Consider the following 21,124-nt stretch of genomic DNA (forward strand, 5'->3'; position numbering starts at 1 on the left):
GGCAAATCAAAATCATTTTGATCATAGACTTGTTGCTAGGTAAAATAGGAATTAAAATGCTAATTCCTATTCCACAGGTTGTTGTCAGGGTCAGAGAAGATTAAAAGACAACTGGAATATAAAACTTAAGGCATATGATAGTTACTATAAGCTCTAGCCTTTCTGTGAGAGGAGAGTGTTGGTGTCCAATAATTTAAGAGGTTTTCAGGATCACCTTATTAAATTGCGTTGCTGTTTGTTTTCGATAGAAATTTCACATTAATATGTAGAGAACGATTGCAATGCTATCATTTTGCTAATGCTACTTAGTTTATAAAAAGCAGTTCAAATTGTGATTAAAAACATTTTCAGTTACTGTAAATTGATGTTAAAGGCATAGAATATGTGGTTTGGATTCCTGTTCTATGTAGAACAATGATTCATAGATAGGTAAATGAGCTCTTTTGCGTCCTTGGGAGAATGCCTTATGAGCAAAACATTATTACCTAGGCATGCTAGAGTGGTAAAATGTGACCTCAAAGCAAAGAAGTGGGCAGAGTTGAAAAAACAAAGTTACTTAATTGTCATACTTGGAACAATACTTTTTTTAAACTATAAACTCATCTTGAAGGAAAAAATGGTAATAAAGAACAGTTTGTAAGTACTCAAAATATAAGGAAACATAAAACTAGGAAATAATTTAAAGTTAGCTATTTGACTCACTGAGTCCTTGAACTTGAGGTATAACCTAAGCCTAAAAGAGCTTGCTAATGTGTATAGATACACTTAACAACACTTTTATAATGTATAAATCCCTCTTCAATTAAATGGCAAGTAAGTTCAAAAGAGAAGTAAGGATCAAGTATAATGATAACGCTAGCTAAGGTTTTACAAAATCTTACTGACAGAAGTGTTCTTAATACTTTACAGGTATTTTAACTCACTTGATGCTCAGAGCAAGCCTGTGACATAGGTATTAGTATTATCCCTACTTTAAAGATGAGGAAGAATAGTTACCTGAGCTCACACAGGTAATGAGGGCAGAGCTGGAATTGAACACAGGTTGCCTCCAAATCTGGGCTCCTGACCACTACATTAGCCTGCCTCTCACTGTAATATTCATGCATAATTCACATATTCCAAATACCTACTGTAATGCAAGGCTTCCCATAGGTATTAAAAAAAAAAAAACACATTTGCTCAATTGTATTGAACTGAACTGAATGACACATTAAATGATGGGGTGTTACAAAAATTTTGATAGCTCTGTATACTCAACTGTTTCTCATCTTGTTGAGATTTTTTAAAAACTGCCTCAGAAATTCTAGGATAACCTGAAGTATCTTCAACATTATTCCTCCATTTTCCTGAATTCTCCTGGTAACCTCTTGCCTTAGGAACTGACTTACCTGATGTAATGAAATTGCCACCTTGACCTGTAGCATGTCCTAGAGATAAGAATTGTTTTCATTAGTAGTCCTCAAACATTAGCTCCCGGGGTAGAAGTCTGTCATTTAGCTTGCAGCTAGCTGCATGGTAAATGTAAAGCTTGAAAACTTCACATTTTGGTTACTATAGAAAGACTGTATCATCTTGTTTCTAGGATATCTATTGAACTTTGTTATCTTAATGAGTTACTGAAGTCATAAGTGTTTTACAATAGGATATTATAGGGTAAAGAAAACAACTATCAAAAATAAGAGCTGGCTTAGACATTAACTAGCCTAACATTTGCATTTTACTATTAAGAATATTACAAACTAATTGCATTAAAAGACTTACTTAAAAAAAATGGCAGCTAAATCTCTCTAGACTCAGGATTAGCATGTAGAGCTCCTATCTCCTGTGTTCTAATACATTGCTCTTCCACTCATGATATAAGCTGATACACAATATTAACCATGAGCATTTCATTTTTTAAATACTTTATCCATGATTTATGAGTCAGAGAAAACGTGTACTATTGTAAAAACCTAACGACATTAAGAGAATTCAGGAATAGCTAAAAACGTAACTTTGGAAATATTATGTATGAAAATACAAATAGTTAGATTTTATTTATCAGTAATTATATACAAGGCATTCTTCTCACAGGTTAAGTGTTCATGACTTGTGTAGTAGAACAAATGTAAGAAAGAAACCAACCTTGATTTTAATTGCAAAACACTGTAAACTCAGAAATACAAGAAGGAAAGGGCATTAGATAAGAAGCTAATGTGATAATTTGATATGCTAACTAAGAATTTAAAAACTGGGGGGAGGAGCAAGATGGCGGAGGAATAAGAAACCTGGATTTCCTCTGGTCTCAGGAATTCAGCTGAAAAGGGATCAAACCATTCTGAACACCTACAAACTCAACAGGAGATCGAAGAAAAGAATAGCAACAACTCTCTGAACAGAGAAGCGACCACTTACTGGAAGGTAGGATGTGCAGAGAAGTGAATCCGAGGCGATATTCGGGAGGATAGACGGCGGGGGAGGGGGCCTCCGTAGACCGCTTCTGGCAAGTGCTGGAGCCGCAGAGCACAAAATCGGAACTTTTAGAAGTCGGCTCTGCTGAGGGACGTCGCTCCAGTGGCTAAGCGGGAGGTGGAACCCTTGCGGGACAGGGTGGTCTCAGGACCCTCAGGGTCACAGAAAGACCGGGGGTGCCTGAGTGCAGCAGAGCTCCCAGGTATCGGAGCAGGGAAGCCGGCTGCAGAGACGGAGCTGAGGTGCAGGCTCTCAGCTTGGGGTGGCCATAAACTGTGATCTGCGGCCCAGTCGGGCCACTGCTCCTCCAGCAGGGACCCAAAAAGCGGCAGATCCGGGGAGATTCCCCTTCCTCCCCTGGGAGGAGCAGCACGGGAGTGCACTGCAGGGATCTGCTGGGTTTGGAGACTCCACAGGGGGTCGGGTGCCAGAGAGAGAAACACTCGGTCACAGGCCGGGTGAGCATGGAGTGCGGCCGGAGACCAGGGAGACGGGAGTGACTGCTTTTCTCTAGGGGCGCACTGAGGATCAGGGCCCCGAGTTCTCAGCTCCTCTGGGTGGAGATTGGGAGGCCACCATTTTGACCCTGGCCCTCCAAAGCGGTACCAGAGCTTGCAGGGAACAAAACCTCCTGAGAGCAAACCTGAGCAGCTTTCTTAGCACGGACTCATAAGAGCAGGGCAATTCCACCTCCCGCAAAGACATTTGGGAACCATGGCAACAGGCCCCTCCCCAGAAGATCAGCACGAACAGCCAGCAAGCCAAGACCAAGTTTACTGATCAAAGAGAACGGGAGAACTCCAGTGCTAGGGGAATACTGCACATAGAATTCATGGCTTCTTTTACCATGTTTCATTAGTTTTTCAAAGTTAATTTTTTTAGTTTTTTTTTTAATTTTCTTTTTCGCTTCTTCAACCAACATCTTATCAATCCCTTTTTTAAAAAAGCATTTTTTATTTTTCATTTTTAGAGTCATATTTTATCCCTTCATACTAGTTACCCTTATTTTTGGCATATATATATAAGTTCTCTCTTTAAAATTTTGAGATACAGTTTCTTCTAACAGATCAAAATATACCCTAAATTACTAGTGTATGGCTCTGTTCTAGTCTCCTGCCTGATCACATTCTCTCCCTTTTTTTTTTTTTTTAAATCTTCTTTTTTCAAACAACTTATCTTACAAATTCCTTTTAAAAAATCTTTTATAATTTTCATCTTTACAGTCATCTTCCATCCCTTCATTGTATCAACACTTATTTTGTACATATATAAGTCTTTCTTCCTTTAAAATTTTAGGAGGCACTTTTTTCTAACAGACCAAAATACGCCCAAAATCTAGTGTGTGGCACTGATTTATTCACTGGCCTGATCATATTTGATCATATTCTGGTTTTTTTGTATTGTTCTGTTTTTGTTTTTTATCTTTTTGTTTGTTTTTTTTTCTTTCTTTTCTCTTTCTTTTTTCTTTCCCTTTCTTTCCCCCTGGTTTCAGGTCTTTTCTGATTTGTATAGAGTATATTTGCTAGGGACATTGTTAACCTGTTAGCATTTTGTTCTCTCATTCATCTATTCTCCTCTGGAGAAAATGACAAGATGAAAAAAATCACTTCAGCAAAAAGAACAAGAGGTAGTACTGTCAGCCAGGGACCTACTCAATACAGACATTAGTACGATGTCGGACCCAGAGTTCAGAATCATGACTTTAAAGATACCAGCTGGGCTTGAAAAAAGTGTGGAGGTTATTAGAGAAACCCTTTCTGGAGAAATAAAAGAACTAAAATCTAACCAAGTCGAAATCAAAAAGGCTATTAATGAGGTGCAATCAAAAATGGGGGCACTAACTGCTAGGATAAATGAGGCAGAAGAGAGAATCAGCGATATAGAAGACCAAATGATGGAAAATAAAGGGGCTGAGAAAATGAGAATCAACTACAGGATCACGAGGGCAGAATTCGGGAGACAAGCGATAAGATAAGACAAAACAACATTAGAATAATTGGGATCCCAGAAGAAGAAAGAGAGAGGGGGTAGAAGGTATATTGGAGCAAATAATAGCAGAGAAATTCCCTAATGTGAGGAAGGAAACAGGCATCAAAATCCAGGAAGCACAGAGAACCCCTCTCAAGATCAATAAAAATAGGTCAACACCCCAACATCTAATAGTAAACTTACGAGTCTCAGAGACAAAGAGAAAATCCTGAAAGCAGCTCAGGAGAAGAGATATGTAACCTACAATGGAAGAAATATTAGATTGGCAACCGATCCACAGAGAACTGGCAGGCCAGAAAGGACTGGCATGTTATCTTCAGAGCACTAAATGAGAAAAATATGCAGCCAAGAATACTATATCCAGCTAGGCTCTCATTGAAAATTGAAGGAGAGATAAAAAGCTTCCAGGACAAACAAAAACTAAAGGATTTTGCAAACACGAAACCAGCCCTCCAAGAAATATTGAAAGGGGTCCTCTAAGCAAAAAGAGAGCCTAAAAGCGGCATAGATCAGAAAGGAACACAGACAATATACAGTCACAGTCACCTTACAGGCAATACAATGGCACTAAATTCATATCTTTCAATAGTTACTCTGAATGTAAATGGGCTAAATGCCCCAAACAAAAGACACAGGCTATCAGATTGGATTAAAAAACAAGACCCATCGATATGCTATCTGCAAGAGACTCATTTTAGACCCAAAGACACCCCCAGATTGAAAGTGAGGGGGTGGAAAACCATTTACCATGCTAATGGACACCAAAAGAAAGCTGGGGTGGCAATCCATATATCAGACAAATTAGATTTTAAAACAAACACTGTAATAAGAGATGAAGAAGGACACTATATCCTACTTAAAGGGTCTATCCAACAAGCAGTAACAATTGTAAAAATCTATGCCCCTTAACATGGGAGCAGCCAATTATATAAGGCAATTAATAACAAAAGCAAAGAAACACATTGACAACAATACAATAATAGTGGGGGACTTTAACACCCCCCTGACTGAAATGGACGGATCATCTAAGCAAAAGATCAAGGAAATAAAGACTTTAAACAACACACTGGACCAAATGGACTTCACAGACATATTCAGAACATTCCATCCCAAAGCAACGGAATACACATTCTTCTCTAGTGCCCATGGAACATTCTCCAGAATTGATCACATCCTAGGTCACAAATCAGGTCTCAACTGGTACCAAAAGATTGGGATTATTCCCTGCATATTTTCAGACTACAATGCTTTGAAACTAGAACTCAATCACAAGAGGAAAGTCGGAAAGAACTCAAATACATGGAGGCTAAAGAGCATCCTACTAAAGAATGAATGGGTCAACGAGGAAATTAAAGAATTAAAAAAATTCATGGAAACCAATGAAAATGAAAACACAACTGTTCAAAATCTTTGGGATACAGCAAAGGCAGTCCTGAGAGGAAAGTACATAGCAATACAAGCCTTTCTCAAGAAACAAAAAAGGTCTCAAATACACAACCTAACCCTACACCTAAAGGAGCTGGAGAAAGAACAGCAAATAAAGCCTAAACCCAGCAGGAGGAGAGAAATCATAAATATCAGAGCAGAAATCAATGAAATAGAAACCAAAAGAACAGTAGAACAGATCAACGAAACTAGGAGATGGTTCTTTGAAAGAATTAACAAGATTGATAAACCCCTGGCCAGACTTATCAAAAAGAAAAGAGAAATGATCCAAATCCACAAAATCATGAATGAAAGAGGAGAGATCACAACCAACACCAAAGAAATACAAATAATTATAAGAACATATCATGAGCAACTCTATGTCAGCAAATTAGATAACCTGGAAGAAATGGGTGCATTCCTAGAGATGTATCAACTACCAAAACTGAACCAGGAAGAAATAGAAAACCTGAACAGACCTATAACCACTAAGGAAATTGAAGCAGACATCAAAAATCTCCCAAGAAACAAAAGCCCAGGGTCAGACGTCTTCCCAGGGGAATTCTATCAGACATTTAAAGAAGAATTAATACCTATTCTCCTGAAACTGTTGCAAAAAATAGAAATGGAAGGAAAACTTCCAAACTCATTTTATGAGGCCACCATTACCTTGATCCCAAAACCAGACAAAGACCTCATCAAAAAGGAGAATTACAGACCAATATCCTTGATGAATATGGATGCAAAAATTCTCACCAAAATACTAGCCAATAGGATCCAACAGTACGTTAAAAGGATATTCACCATGACCAAGTGGGATTTATCCCTGGGCTGCAAGGCTGGTTCAACATCTGCAAATCAATCAACGTGATACAATACACTAACAAAAAAAAGATCAAGAATCATATGATCCTCTCAATAGATGCAGAAAAAGCATTTGACAAAGTACAGCATCCTTTCTTGATCAAAACTCTTCAGAGTATAGGGATAGAGGGTACATACCTCAATATCATAAAAGCCATCTATGAAAAACCTACAGCGAATATCATTCTCAATGGGGAAAAGCTGAGAGCTTTTCCCCTAAGGTCAGGAAATGGCAGGGATGTCCACTATCACCACTGCTATTCAACAAAGTATTAGAAGTCCTAGCCACAGCAATCAGACAACAAAAAGAAATCAAAGGCATCCAAATCGGCAAGGAGGAAGTCAAACTCTCACTCTTTGCAGATGATATGATACTGTATGTGGAAAACCCAAAAGACTCCACCCCAAAACTGCTAGAACTCATACAGGAATTCAGTAAAGTGGCAGGATATAAAATCAATGCACAGAAATCAGTGGCATTCCTATACACCAACAACAAGACAGAAGAAAGACAAATCAAGGAGTCGATCCCATTTACAATTGCACCCAAAACCATAAGATACCTAGGAATAAACTTAACCAAAGAGGCAAAGGATCTGTACTCAGAAAACTATAAAATACTCATGAAAGAATTTGAAGAAGACACAAAGAAATGGAAAAACTTTCCATGCTCATGGATCGGAAGAACAAACATTGTGAAGATGTCAATGCTACCTAGAGCCATCTACACATTCAGTGCAATCCCCATCAAAATACCATCCACTTTTTTCAAAGAAATGGAACAAATAATCTGAAAATTTGTATGGAACCAGAGGAGACCCCGAATAGCCAGAGGAATACTGAAAAAGAAAAGCAAAGCTGGCGGCATCACAATTCTGGACTTCCAGCTCTATTACAAAGCTGTCATCATCAAGACAGTATGGTACTGGCACAAAAACAGACGCATAGATCAATGGAGCAGAATAGAGAGCCCAGAAATGGACCCTCAACTCTATGGTCAACTCACTCTGACAAAGCAGGAAAGAATGTCCAATGGCAAAAAGACAGTCTCTTCAACAAATGGTGTTGGGAAAATTGGACAGCCACATGCAGAAGAATGAAACTGGACCATTTCCTTACACCACACACAAAAATAGACCCCAAATGGTTGAAAGACCTAAACATGAGACAGAAGTCCATCAAAATCCTAAAGGAGAACACAGGTAGGAACCTCTTTGACCTCAGCCGCAGCAACTTCTTCCTAGAAACATTGCTAAAGGCAAGGGAAGCAAGGGCAAAAATGAACTATTGGGATTTCATCAAGATAAAAAAGCTTTTGCACAGCGAAAGAAACAGTCCACAAAACCAAAAGACAACCGACAGAATGGGAGAAATATTTGCAAATGACATATCAGATAAAGGGCTAGTATCCAAAATCTATAAAGAACTTATCAAACTCAACACCCAAAGAACAAATAATCCAGTCAAGAAATGGGCAGAAGACATGGACAGACATTTGTCCAAAGAAGACATCCAAACGGCCAACAGACACATGAAAAAGTGCTCAACATCGCTCAGCATCAGGGAAATCCAAATCAAAACCTCCATGAGATACCACCTCACACCAGTCAGAATGGCTAAAATTAACAAGTCAGGAAACGACAGATGTTGGTGGAGATGCAGAGAAAGGGGAACACTCCTATGCTGTTGGTGGGAATGCAAGCTGGTGCAACCATTCTGGAAAACAGTATGGAGGTTCCTCAAACAGTTGAAAATAGGGCTACCATACGATCCAGCAATTGCAGTACTGGGTATTTACCCCAAAGATACAAATGTAGGGATCTGAAGGGGTACGTGCACACCAATGTTTATAGCAGCAATGTCCACAATAGCCAAACTGTAGAAAGAGCCAAGATGTCCATCGACAGATGAATGGATAAAGAAGATGTGGTATATATACACAATGGACTATTATGCAGCCATCAAAAGGAATGAGATCTTGCCATTTGCAACAACATGGATGGAACTGGAGGGTGTTATGCTGAGTGAAATAAGTCAATCAGAGAAAGACATGTATCATATGACCTCACTGATATGAGGAATTCTTAATCTCAGGAAACAAGCTGAGGGTTGCTGGAGTGGTGGGGGGTGGGAGGGATGGGGTGGCTGGGTGATAGACATCGGGAGGGTATGTGCTATGGTGAGCGCTGTGAATTGTGCAAGACTGTTGAATCACACATCTGTACTTCTGAAACAAATAATTCAACATATGTTAAGAAAAAAGAAAAGAAGATAGCAGGAGGGGAAGAATGAAGGGGAGTAAGTCGGAGGGGGAGGCGAACCATGAGAGATGATGGACTCTGAAAGACAAACTGAGGGTTCTAGAGGGGAGGAGGGTGGGGGGATGTGTTAGCCTGGTGATGGGTATTAAAGAGGGCACATTCTGCATGGAGCACTGGGTGTTATGCACAATGAATCATGGAACACTACATCAAAAACTAATGATGTAATATTTGGTGATTAACATAACAATAAAAAATAAAAAATAAAAAAATTTAAAAACTGATTTTATTGATGGCATATTCAGAGGAATAAATATAATAAATTGCATGAAAAATAGCTGTTACATTATTTATAGGATATAAACTTGAAGGTATTCAATTTTTCATATATAAATATTCCAGATTATTAATTGTCTTTAATACCGAAGTCATTATAGCAAATCTTAAGCAGAAAAAAATGTTTAAAAAATAAAATTTTTTTCACAATTGTATATACTGAAAAAGTACTCAACGTGACTCCTTTTAAGTTTCATCTACAGTCATGAAAGGTATAGTGAAAACCATTTAGATTAATGAAATAAAAAATACATTGAAAAAAATTAACCATATGTAATTTCAAAATTAAATTTTGCTACATGGAAAAAATATAGAGAACTTGGTTGATGATACACTGGCTAGATGAATACTTTAGGAAAATAATAACATTCTTTATCTACCAGCAAATACCAAAAACTTTTAGTAGAATTATTATTTTCTAATAAATTATTGTATATCCTAGATAATTGAGACTAAAGAAATAAGTCTAAATGTATTCATGTGTGTTTGGCATATATGTATGTGTGTATATGTGTGTGCATGTGTGTGCATATGTATGTGTGTATATATATGTGTACTGTACTACACCTTAAATTATAATGGATTCAGTGAAAAAAATAAAAGTCCCCAAGTGGAAAATAACTGAGAATTGATAGTCACAGGTTAGCTAGCTGTGTCATTTAAAGCAGGTTAGCACCTGTATATATTACATGGTACACTGCATAAGTCAAACTGAACAAATAATCTGTGAAAAGTGATAAATGAATTTGAGAACTGAAAATGTAATACCTATAATCAAGAGATGAATGTGAACCACATTTCATATGAACCCACTACTATAAGGCCAAGTCATCTTTGAGTAAAGCAGGAAAGAATAACCAATGAAAAAAAGACCATCTTTTCAACAAATGGTATTGGGAAAAGTGGACCACTTTCTTACACCATACACAAAACTAACTCAAAATGGATGAAAGACCTAAATGTGAGACCTGAAACCATAAAAATAGTAGAGGAGAACACAGGCAATAACCTCTTCGACATCGGCCATAGCAACTGCTTTCTAGATAGTTCTCCAAAGGCAAGGGAAACAAAAGCAAAACTAAATTATTGAGACTTCATCAAAATAAGAAGCTTCTGCACAGTAAAGGGAACAATCAACAAAATTGAAAGGCAACCTAGGAATGGGAGAAGATATTTGCAAATGACATATCTGTTAAAGGGTTAGTATCTAAAATCTATAAAGAACTTACCAAACTCAACACCTGAAAAATTAATAATCCAGTTAAAAAATGGGCAGAAGACGTGAATAGACATTTTTCCAAAGAAGACCTACAGATGGCTAATAGACACATGAAAAGATGCTCAACATCACTCACCAGGGAAATACAAATCAGAACTACAATGAGATATTACCTCACACGTGTCAGAATGGCTGCAAATCCACAGCACAAGAAACAACAGGTGTTGGCAAGGATGTGGAGAAAGGGGAATCCTCTGGCACTGTTAGTGGGAATGAAAACTGGCACAATCACTCTGGAAAACAGTATGGAGGTAACTCAGAAAGTTAAAAGTAGAATTACCCTATAATTCAGCAATTGCACTACTAGGTATTTACCCAAAGAATACAAATATACCAATTAAAAGGGATATATGTACCCCAAGGTCCATAGCAGCATTATATTAAAAAGAATTTTAAAGATTGGGCGCCTGGGTGGCTCAGTTGGTTAAGCAACTGCCTTCGGCTCAGGTCATGATCCTGGAGTCCCAGGATCGAGTCCCGCGTCGGGCTCCCTGCTCAGCGGGGAGTCTGCTTCTCCCTCTGACCCTCTTCCCTCTCATGCTCTCTGTCTCTCATTCTTTCTCTCTCAAATAAATAAATAAAATCTTAAAAAAAAAAGAATTTTAAAGATTGATTTATTTGAGACCCCACGAGCAAGAGGCAGAGGAAAGGAGAGAGAATCTCAAGCAGATTCCATATGGAGCACAGAGCCCTCCCCAAGGCCAATCCCATCATCCCAAGATCATGACCTGAGCCAAAGCCAAGACTCTGACACTTAAATGACTGCCCCCCGATGTGCCTCTGCGACTATATTTTAAACTGCATTTATCACTGTGCCAAAGCTATACTATCCTCATTTCTGCTACCCATAAAATTTCAAAAAAGTATGAATTGAATTCCAAGCTATTTTTGTTCCTTTTTCATAATACTGCTTTAAAATCCTTCTTAGGGGGCCCTGGGTGGCACAGTTGGTTAAATGTCTGCATCTTGGTTTCATCTCAGGCCATGATCTCAGGGTCATGAGATTGAACTCTGCATCGGGGTCTACGCTCAGGGTGAAGTGTGCTTGAGATTCTCTCTCCCTCTCTCTCTCTGCCCCTCCCACTCATGCTATCTCTCTCTCTCTCTCTCTCTCAAATAAATACATAAATACTCTAAAAATAAAATTGTAAAAATATTAAAAGTAGCCAGAGTTATAGACATTACAAATAAGGAAAAATTAAAGATCTTGATCAACATGTTTTTTTTATAAAGTACACTAGACATACAATTCTATATGAGTAGGAAATAAAATATTGCTATAAATAAAAATATACAGCCAATATTTGTCATTTGAAGCAATGCATATATAACATATAATCAATATGCATGCTTCACCTCTACTTTTCAAAATTTTGATCTCAGTATTTCAGGGCTTCCTTCCCTGAGGGTTAGCCTTATTCTCCCATTGGCATAGAAACCATTTTCTGTCTTTTACTATCAGAATTATAGTTGTGGTAAACAAGAGTCAGAAGAGAAGAGGCAGGGACAGAGAACCAGTCACTGTCACACAAAACTACTAATTATGTTGTGGCCATTGTTTCTCCTGAGTGTCATTATTACTCTGTGCTTAAACTGTTTTTGTAATATGTATAATAAAATTCTGCTGGATAGAAATTTGGTTCAGTATCTATAAAATGCCTAACCAATGCTGAGTGAAAGTTCACTAAATGATAGTCATGAAAAACGGTGTAATTGCATTTAAAAAAAAAAAAAAGTGGGGCAGGTTTGTGATAGCAATGATTTAGGCAAATTGATTTGTGAAGCAACAGTATTTCAGTATTCTGTTTCAGCCCTGCCTCTAATTTCAAGCTCACTCTGATTGGACCATATTATAAGGACTGATTTCCATAGTTTAGATCTGATTTTCTTGAGTATTAACAAAGATTTTACATTTATTATACATGGTGGTAAAACTATTTAACAATCAATTTAACCAATTACTGAATTTGCTACAAAGTAGTCTCCAAATTCTCTCAGTATTTTAAAGAATATACTTTGAGCATCTGTTTTCAATGAGCTATAGGTGTAGTAGTTTAGTAATCAATATGTACTTTTAAAAGTACTTAATGATTGCTTATGAAACAGAAAAGTTAAAATCGACATATAAAAGCAACATAGTTGGACTTTAAAATATTACGCTAATAACCAAAAATAGGTTTTTTCTTATAGTACTTTAGTAACATCTGCTCAGAGATTTCCATAAAATTTGGAATTCTGGTCTTAAAAAATGTCCCCTGATAAGATGTTATGTTCTGTGATTTATTTTTATACATTGGAGTTTATCAGTAAAGAATATAATATTGATTGTTATAGCCTGTTTTTAAAGTATTCTATCCTAATAACATATGCGTACTAAAACCTTATTATGCTTTAAAAATTTGTTAAATCCAGTAGTTTTGAGAAGCTGGTAAGAAATAATACAACATGGTAAAACAGAAATTAGGAAACCTAAAATAAAACTTAATTCTAAGGTTTTAGAGATGATAGAAACAACAGGATGTAATAACAAGGGAAAGTATACATGATAATCTGGTAAAACATGGAAGGTTCTTTCTCATATGTGCTTTATATATAAACATTGCTGATTACTGCTGAGATTAATACCACTCTCTCCAGAGAATCCATGAATGCCCAGTAACTCCGACCACTTTTTAGACCATGCTTGAGAGACAACAGTTAAAATTTGAGATTCCAGAGCCTAATAGTTTTGCCCTTCTAAGATTTTTACTAGTGGTCTAAGCTACAAGAAAGAAGGCATGCAATGATAATTAGAAAAATACACGAAATAAAAAGTCTTTTTTGACAAGATGTGTAAGTGTATAGATCTGGCGGGATCTAATTGTTGTGCCTGAAATTCCTACTGTGTCAAGCAAAATCTGTTTTTGTTGCTGTTTAGTGCACTTGAAAAGGGTGGTTAATATAGAAGTTACTCCCCCCACCAACATAGACAGCTCAATAATTTTCCTAAGTGGAATAATCAAGATAGATCAGACATCTACAAAAGTATTTCCATTGCTACTACTTCTGGTAGTAGAACCAGTTTCCTGGTTCTCTCCTGGAATTGTTCAGTTCTCACTATTCTCATAAACCTGCTCCTTAATGATTCACCTATTTATATTTTAAGAATCAGTAGTTCTTGGGGCCTCTGGGTGGATCAGTTGGTTAAGCATCTGACTTCGGCTTAGGTCATGGTCTCGGGGACCTGGGATGAGCCCCCTGTCTGGCTCCCTGCTCAGTGGGGAGCCTGCTGCTTCCTCTGGCTCTGCCCCTCCCCCAGCTCTTGCTCTCTCTCATGCACTCTCTCTCTCTCAAATCTAAAAACAACAACAACAACAAAAAAAGACAGTAGTTCTTCCATTACTATAAAAAGATTCTCTAGACGCTCATCAGAAACTAACATTCTTGGGGTGCCTGGGTGGCTCAGTCGTTAAGCATCTGCCTTTGGCTCGGGTCATGATCCCAGTGTCCTGGGATCAATTCCCACATCGGGCTCCCTGTTCAGCAGGAAGCCTGCTTCTCCCTCACCCACCCACCCCCGCTTGTGTTCCTGCTCTCGCTATTTCTCTCTCTGTCAAATAAATAAAATCTTTAAAAAAAAAAACAAAAACCTTCTCAGTAATGTTGGGAGATACATTTTAATAGAATTATATTAGAGGTAATTGCATCAAATGTTATGCTCAACTAAAGGGTTCATGGACTGGAAAAGTTTATGAATCACTTCTTCAGGAAACTGAGTTATTGAAGACCTCAAGAAACAATTCTGTTGGTCCAATGCTGAGTGGAACAAAAAGGAAATAGTGTTGATCAAATCTTAATCCGGGAATAAATTGACAACCAAACAAGTGAAATATTTTTGTTTTGCCATGCTTTCTCAGAGCGACTCCACCATAACTCCATAACTTCAATCAAAAATATTTTTTGAAACTTGAATGAAAAATTTTAAACATCCTTTAATCATGTTCTATTTCTTAATTTTGTTAAGTCATTTTAACTCAATTACTCAAATAATAGATTCCTTCTTAGAGGAAGTAAGACTTTTTTTTTTCTCCTTTAGTTCCTTTGTCCTGAAAAGTATACAAGTAGTAACCGTGAAAGGTGGCACTGCATAACGATGAATGCTGTGCAATATGCTACAGAAAAACAGTTCTTCACGCATTGGAGTTGTTCAGACATATTTCATGATCTCTTCTGAATACTAGTGGATCTTTGAAAATAGGTCCATGTTCTGTGAGTGTGCTATATGATCAATAAAATGGAAATGCTGGATTACAACATAACTAGTGTATGATCTGATTGTCATTAGTAAATTTCAACCAACTGAGCCAACCCGGCACAGACATTGATAACAATGATTTATATGTATTTTCCTGAAATTGGACAAGGCCTACCACCTCTATTATTAACAATTCTTAGAAATAAAACATTTAAAATTTTGGGATTAACCTTTATAATTAAATGGCTATCTCCTGGAAAAGTTGGAATATATATAAATAACAACTCCTTAAAACAATTTCCCCTTTAGCGAAAATGGAAAACCGGGAGTCCTCCCTGTGATTCTGGATTTACATAACCATAGCTATCAGCCTGATAAATAGCTTAAATCTAATGTTACCAGTATTAAAAACTTTTTTTTTACGTGTGTAACATTTTTTTTGATATAATGTTCCATGATTCATTGTTTGCATATAACACCCAGTGCTCCATGCAGTACGTGCCCTCTTTAATACCCATCACCAGGCTAACCCATCTCCCCAGCCCCCTCCTCTCTAGAACCCTCAGTTTGTTTCTCAAGAGTCTTTAGTCTCTCATGGTTCATCTCCCCCTCTGATTTTCCCCCCTTCATTTTTCCCTTCCTGCTATCTTCTTCTTCTTCTTTTTTTTTTTTAACATATAATGTATTATTTGTTTCAGAGGTACAGGTCTGTTTTATCGTACAACATGGACTGAAATTATCTGATTGTTATTGTCCATGCAATTGTGGAAATGTTATCACTAATTTGTAATACTTAATTTCTTCAATTATATCCTACTACTAATATTGCCTGTGATTCATTTTCATTATGTTTTTGGTTGGCTTTTCACGTTATACTTCTACAAAAGGGACTTATTAAAAGATCTTCTAGTAACAGCTGTTGGGAAATGAGGCTCAGACTACAGGCAGGATCAGATAGATTTTTCATCACCTGTTGTTTCTTCCGTAGGCAATTTGTTTCCCGTTGTTACATTTAGAAGTTCTGGTTTATGTGTGCCAGAACTTAGCGAAAATAGTTTTCTTTTCAATCGCTTCTTATTCAATAAAAATATATAGCAATTTAATTTTACTTTCTGAAATGTTGGAGAGATGATGACTATACATACTTTTAAAAACTAAGTTAATTAAATGAGTATTTATTGCACACAAATTTTTGAGTCATATGTTAGCTGCTGCGAATAGAAAATTTAAAAAGCATAAAGCAAGTTCTTTGTCTTCAAGTATGATATAGCTCTCTGAAATTTCATATTTTAAACACTTAAAAAATAATTTTCCTAGGTGTTCAGTATATTTAAGGAAATTTGACCGATTCTATAAATACCAAAATAAAATTCATTATTTAGCTTATTATAAAACAAGAGAAATCAAGACAGTTTTTTAATATAACCATATTATATTATATAACCATATATCCATCTTTGAGAGATTTTCATCAAATGTAATATGTTATATGGAGAAAATTAAAGAATTACATATATAACTGTGAATTTTTCCAAATATACCTTAATAAATTAAATCCAGTATTGAATCAATTAGAGAGTACATTTTACACAAATAGAATTTATCCAGCACATGCAAGATACCTCAAGGAGAATAACTAAGTGTAATCCACTACAATAATGGAGAAAAGTAATGAGGAAATAGCATTATCATTTAGATAGGTGCTGGAATTTTTTTCATAATATTTAAATATGTTTTTATAAAAATTTAAATGAAAATGGAAATAAGCATATTTTCCATATTGGGTAACAGGTGTCTAAAAGAAACCTCTGCTAAAAATCATGCTTAGATAAGAAATATTAGTCATTTCCATTGAAGTCATTAATGCACTAGCAATGTCACCATTACTGTTGCTATAATCATCTACGATAGTAGTTCATGAAAGAGGACAAAAATAAGTAGTTCATGTGATTGGACAGTCCATATAGAAAAGTAGAAACATAGTATATTCCTGAGTGAGCAAATCCATGTAAAGTTGATAACTACATATTAAACCAGAAACAAACTGAAGTCAAATATGAATTATCACAGAGGTGAAAAAATTCTGAGAACTTGATTTTAAATTTTATATGAAGAATAAATTTAAAAGCAAAGAGACATGTGCATCATACAGCCTTATCCTACATTCAAATAAAATCTAAAATTATAGCATTTGAAGAAATATGGAATTAACCTACAGATAGGAAATTTAATTAGGTGAATTAATAGAAATTTAAAACACAGACTAAAGTATATATGGGGATGAATATTCCTTAAAGGCAGCAAGCAATCAGAAGGAAAATGATGGACTACTTAATAATTGTGCTTTAGGCAAGTGTATTTCAATTTAAACAAGTTTTATTTCAATTTATATTTTATGAGCCTAAAATGTCATTTTTACATTATAGATGGAATAAAGATCTAGCAAATAACAATAGCCATGAATGCAATGGGAAAACAATGGGTTATTTTTAGAAATTAGGATATTAAAGTCTTAGGATGAAATGTATAAGAGAAAATTGGACAAATGTATATATATTTCCATAATTCAGTAAATTGATTTTTGTGATGTTAAATGAAACTTCTCTAGAAGTTTTCTTTTCTTTTTTTTTAATGTTTTTTTTTTTATTTATTTATTCATGAGAGTCAGAGAGAGAGAGAGAGGCAGAGGCAGAGGTAGAAGCAGGCTCCCCACTGAGCAGGGAGCCCAATGAGGGGCTCGATCCCAGGACCCTGGGATCATGACCTGAGCCGAAGGCAGACGCTTAACCATCTGAGCCACCCAGGTGCCCCTCTCTAGAAGTTTTCTTAATCCCTTGACTTCTTTATATATTCTACTTTCTTCTGCAGTTGCTTATCTTTTCTTTTTCTTTTTTTTGTTTATCTTTTACATTTCCCATTTCTTCCTCAAATTTTGACTAGTTTAAGATTCTCCAAGAAATTTCATTTTATTGATAAATCCTATCGTAAATTTTCAATTTAATCTTTGAGCACTCATCATTATTCTTATTTCAAAGGTACTATTTTTTTTAGCTTTATTAGTTTTAATATCTAATTCATTTTTTCCATCTTAATTGCTTTCTAAAAACATTTTAAGGTAAATTTAAATATGTTCAGCATATAGTATAGGTTTTCATGATGGATCGTGGCTGATACAGTTTCAATTTACTTCCCTGTGGAAAGAATTGAAATAATTACCATATTGTGTCCTTCCGTTCAAGGTTATATCTGTCTCAGTGTGCAGGTTCTAATTACTGGGTATCTGTACTGCATATGTGGGTGTGTATATTTATACCTATATAAGTGGATGTGCATGTGTGCACGCATGCATTTGAGTTTGGATATATGTGTGTGTACATGCATGTGCTCACGTATGGGTACACAAGTGATATACATGCATGTTTGTGTAGATGAGTGCATGTATGTACAAAAGTGCATATCTGTGTTTATGTTGACGTGAGAGTTGTTGTTAAAGGATATATAGATAAATGGGCATTTATCTTTTCTTCAAAACATATGTTTATTTTACTCAATTGTGCTTTGCATTTCTCAATTACTTAAAGCTGTACATATGCATTTGTCCTGGTAAATAAACCCTAGTTTTGACAACTGAAATATCAGTAATTGTTATATCATTTTTCTTGTGTGTGTAGTTAACTCAAATTATTACTGCAACGTCCACTTTACTGCTAGTAGTATTCTTTCTTAATTATTTCTTAATTATTTTTTATTCTTAATTTATTTCTTAATTCTTTCTTAATTATGAAGATTTGTTTGGGAAATTTATTCCTCTGGAAGTTGCCAATTTTGACCATATAGATATCAAATTTCCTAGCTCTAATGAGTGTGTGTAACAATTTATTTCAATTTTCTTAGTGTATTCCAAAAAACTCTCAATACTTGAGTCATCTTGCACTCATTCTGGATTTTATGTTGATTGATTCTATTTCATCTATCTTTCCAATGGTCTCTTGGTGAGAACTAAACATACATACTCAGTCAGCCAGTTCAAATGCAAATTTCAACAAAATTTTCAAAATATTCTATACTTATATTAAATATAAGTATTTAATACATGAGAAATAACATTCACATTTAGGTATAATTGAATGATAAAATTGTTTCCTTATATAAAATGCATTTTAAAGTAGATTCTAAAATATATAACAGCAATTTCTTATTGAATTATTGATTAATTACAAATAAAATTATTACTTTAATACAAATCATAAAAATCTATAAGGTATTTATTGTCATTACTATCAAACATTCCCTCCTATTATCCCTCCACAAGTGGCTCAAATATCTGTTTTATAGAAAAATACATGGAAATACTGGTCTCCAAAATTATATAATTCTGCATTTCTGTGTAATTTTTCCTTCCCTGCAGACTTAAAACTGTTGAAGGGTACTCTGAGTATTTACATTTCTTTCTGGATAAAAAAATTATTTTATTTGTATCTTTGATATCAAAGTCTGTGGAATTATATAATACCACATTCAATGTTTTTTTAATGTGTTTTACAGAGAAATGACTATGCTTTAATTATAATAACCCTTGGATATTTTAACCCTCCTATACAAGAATGAATTGTAAGGTTTATGCCAGTACACCAGTGTGCTCATGAGAGTGGTTAAATCCACAGTAACACTTCCTTGTAGTTTCATACAGTGGTAGCACTGTGGGTCATTATTGCTCTAATTTAATTCACTATGCAGGTTACCTTCTACCTTCAAAGTGTTCTTAGATTGGGCCTACAGAATATCAAAATAGTTTACTCCCATAAGAATTTTCTGAAGCAAATGACATTTTTGTGACCAAATCAACACACAATTTAAAGTGGCCTCCTATTAAGAATTCCCAATCTTTAAATCTGGCTTATTTTACTACTTTTGCATAGATCTAAAAATACATAACCCTTAAAGAAAATATTTCAGTTGAATCTGTTTAGCCCAGAATAGTTCTTGTCATGAATTTCTAAGTACTTTTATTTTTTTCCCTTTTCCTTATCCTGATGAATCCACTCTTGATTTTATTCATTGATTTAAAAGATACTGAGTAACTTCTCCATGCTTAAGCACCATGCTAAAATAATGAGAAAAAGATAATCTGTACCTCATGTCATGGCATCCTTTAGGAAATAAGCATTAATCAAATAACCACACAACAGTTAATAAACAGAAGAAATGTATATTTTTCTGTGAAAAGTGAAATAAAGGGATGTGATTTAGTTTGAGTGGTTGAAAACAAAAATAGCTTGGGATCATTCTGAAGAAGAGAAACGTGAGCATGACCACTGGCAGCAGGATAAATACATGTCTCTTCTACATGATGGTTTGTATCCATCCCATGGAAAAAGTCCATATCTATCCTACAGAAAAAGTCATCTTAAATAAGATTCCACTCAAGTGGACTGCCAGCTGAAGCAACCTCAGGAGAAAGAGTTTCAGAAGTTACATTCACCTAGTCCATAGATTGTGATTGTGCCAGGGACTCTAGTAGGTGGTGCCCAGTAAGGGGATCTCCAAGGAATCCATGAAACAGTTTCATGAATAGGATGAAGGACTCACTCAGTTTTCATGACACAAACCCTAGTTTATCCTTGCTGAGTACCAGCTAATACCTCTTGATGACTTTTAGAGCCCCTTTAACTCAAATTGTCTAGTTGAGATGATAAATTAATGGTTACTCTGTGTATGAGACAAAAAGAAAGGTAGCATTTGGACACTTGCCACATAAGAGATGGCATTAGTTTTAGATGATTTTTTAGGATGTCAAGGAAGACCTTTGCTGGAACCTACTTCCTTCAAACCTACTCTGGTGGAACCAGACAATAGTGAAGAGAAAAATAGTTCATTAGAAGAAACTGACTAAAAAAGAAAAATGCCAACGATGAGCTGCCAAAATGAGGTTGAGTGGCATAGGCTGACCCAATGTAGAAAATGGGAATGGACTAGCTGAGAGACTGAAGCTTTGTGTTAGAATTGTATTTCTACACCTAAATAATACTCTTGTTGATATCTAAGAGAAACCAGAAAATTCTAGGTGATCTACCCAAGGTGATAATGGAGATGGGACATAACAGTAAAGGAGATTTGATAAAAGATTTGATTATAAAAATAACTGCTTTCTGTTGTACCCTACAGAATCCAACCCAACTCTAGATTGATTAAATAATAATAACTGTTATTTTGGAGTTCATTCTACATGCTGAATATTCTAGGTACTATCCATAGGAGCATTCCATTTAATAATCTTATCAGTCT

Source organism: Callorhinus ursinus, unplaced genomic scaffold (assembly GCF_003265705.2).
Source record: "Callorhinus ursinus isolate GAN/ISIS: 27379988/994484 unplaced genomic scaffold, GSC_fseal_2.0 scaffold7, whole genome shotgun sequence".
NCBI lineage: Eukaryota > Metazoa > Chordata > Mammalia > Carnivora > Otariidae > Callorhinus > Callorhinus ursinus.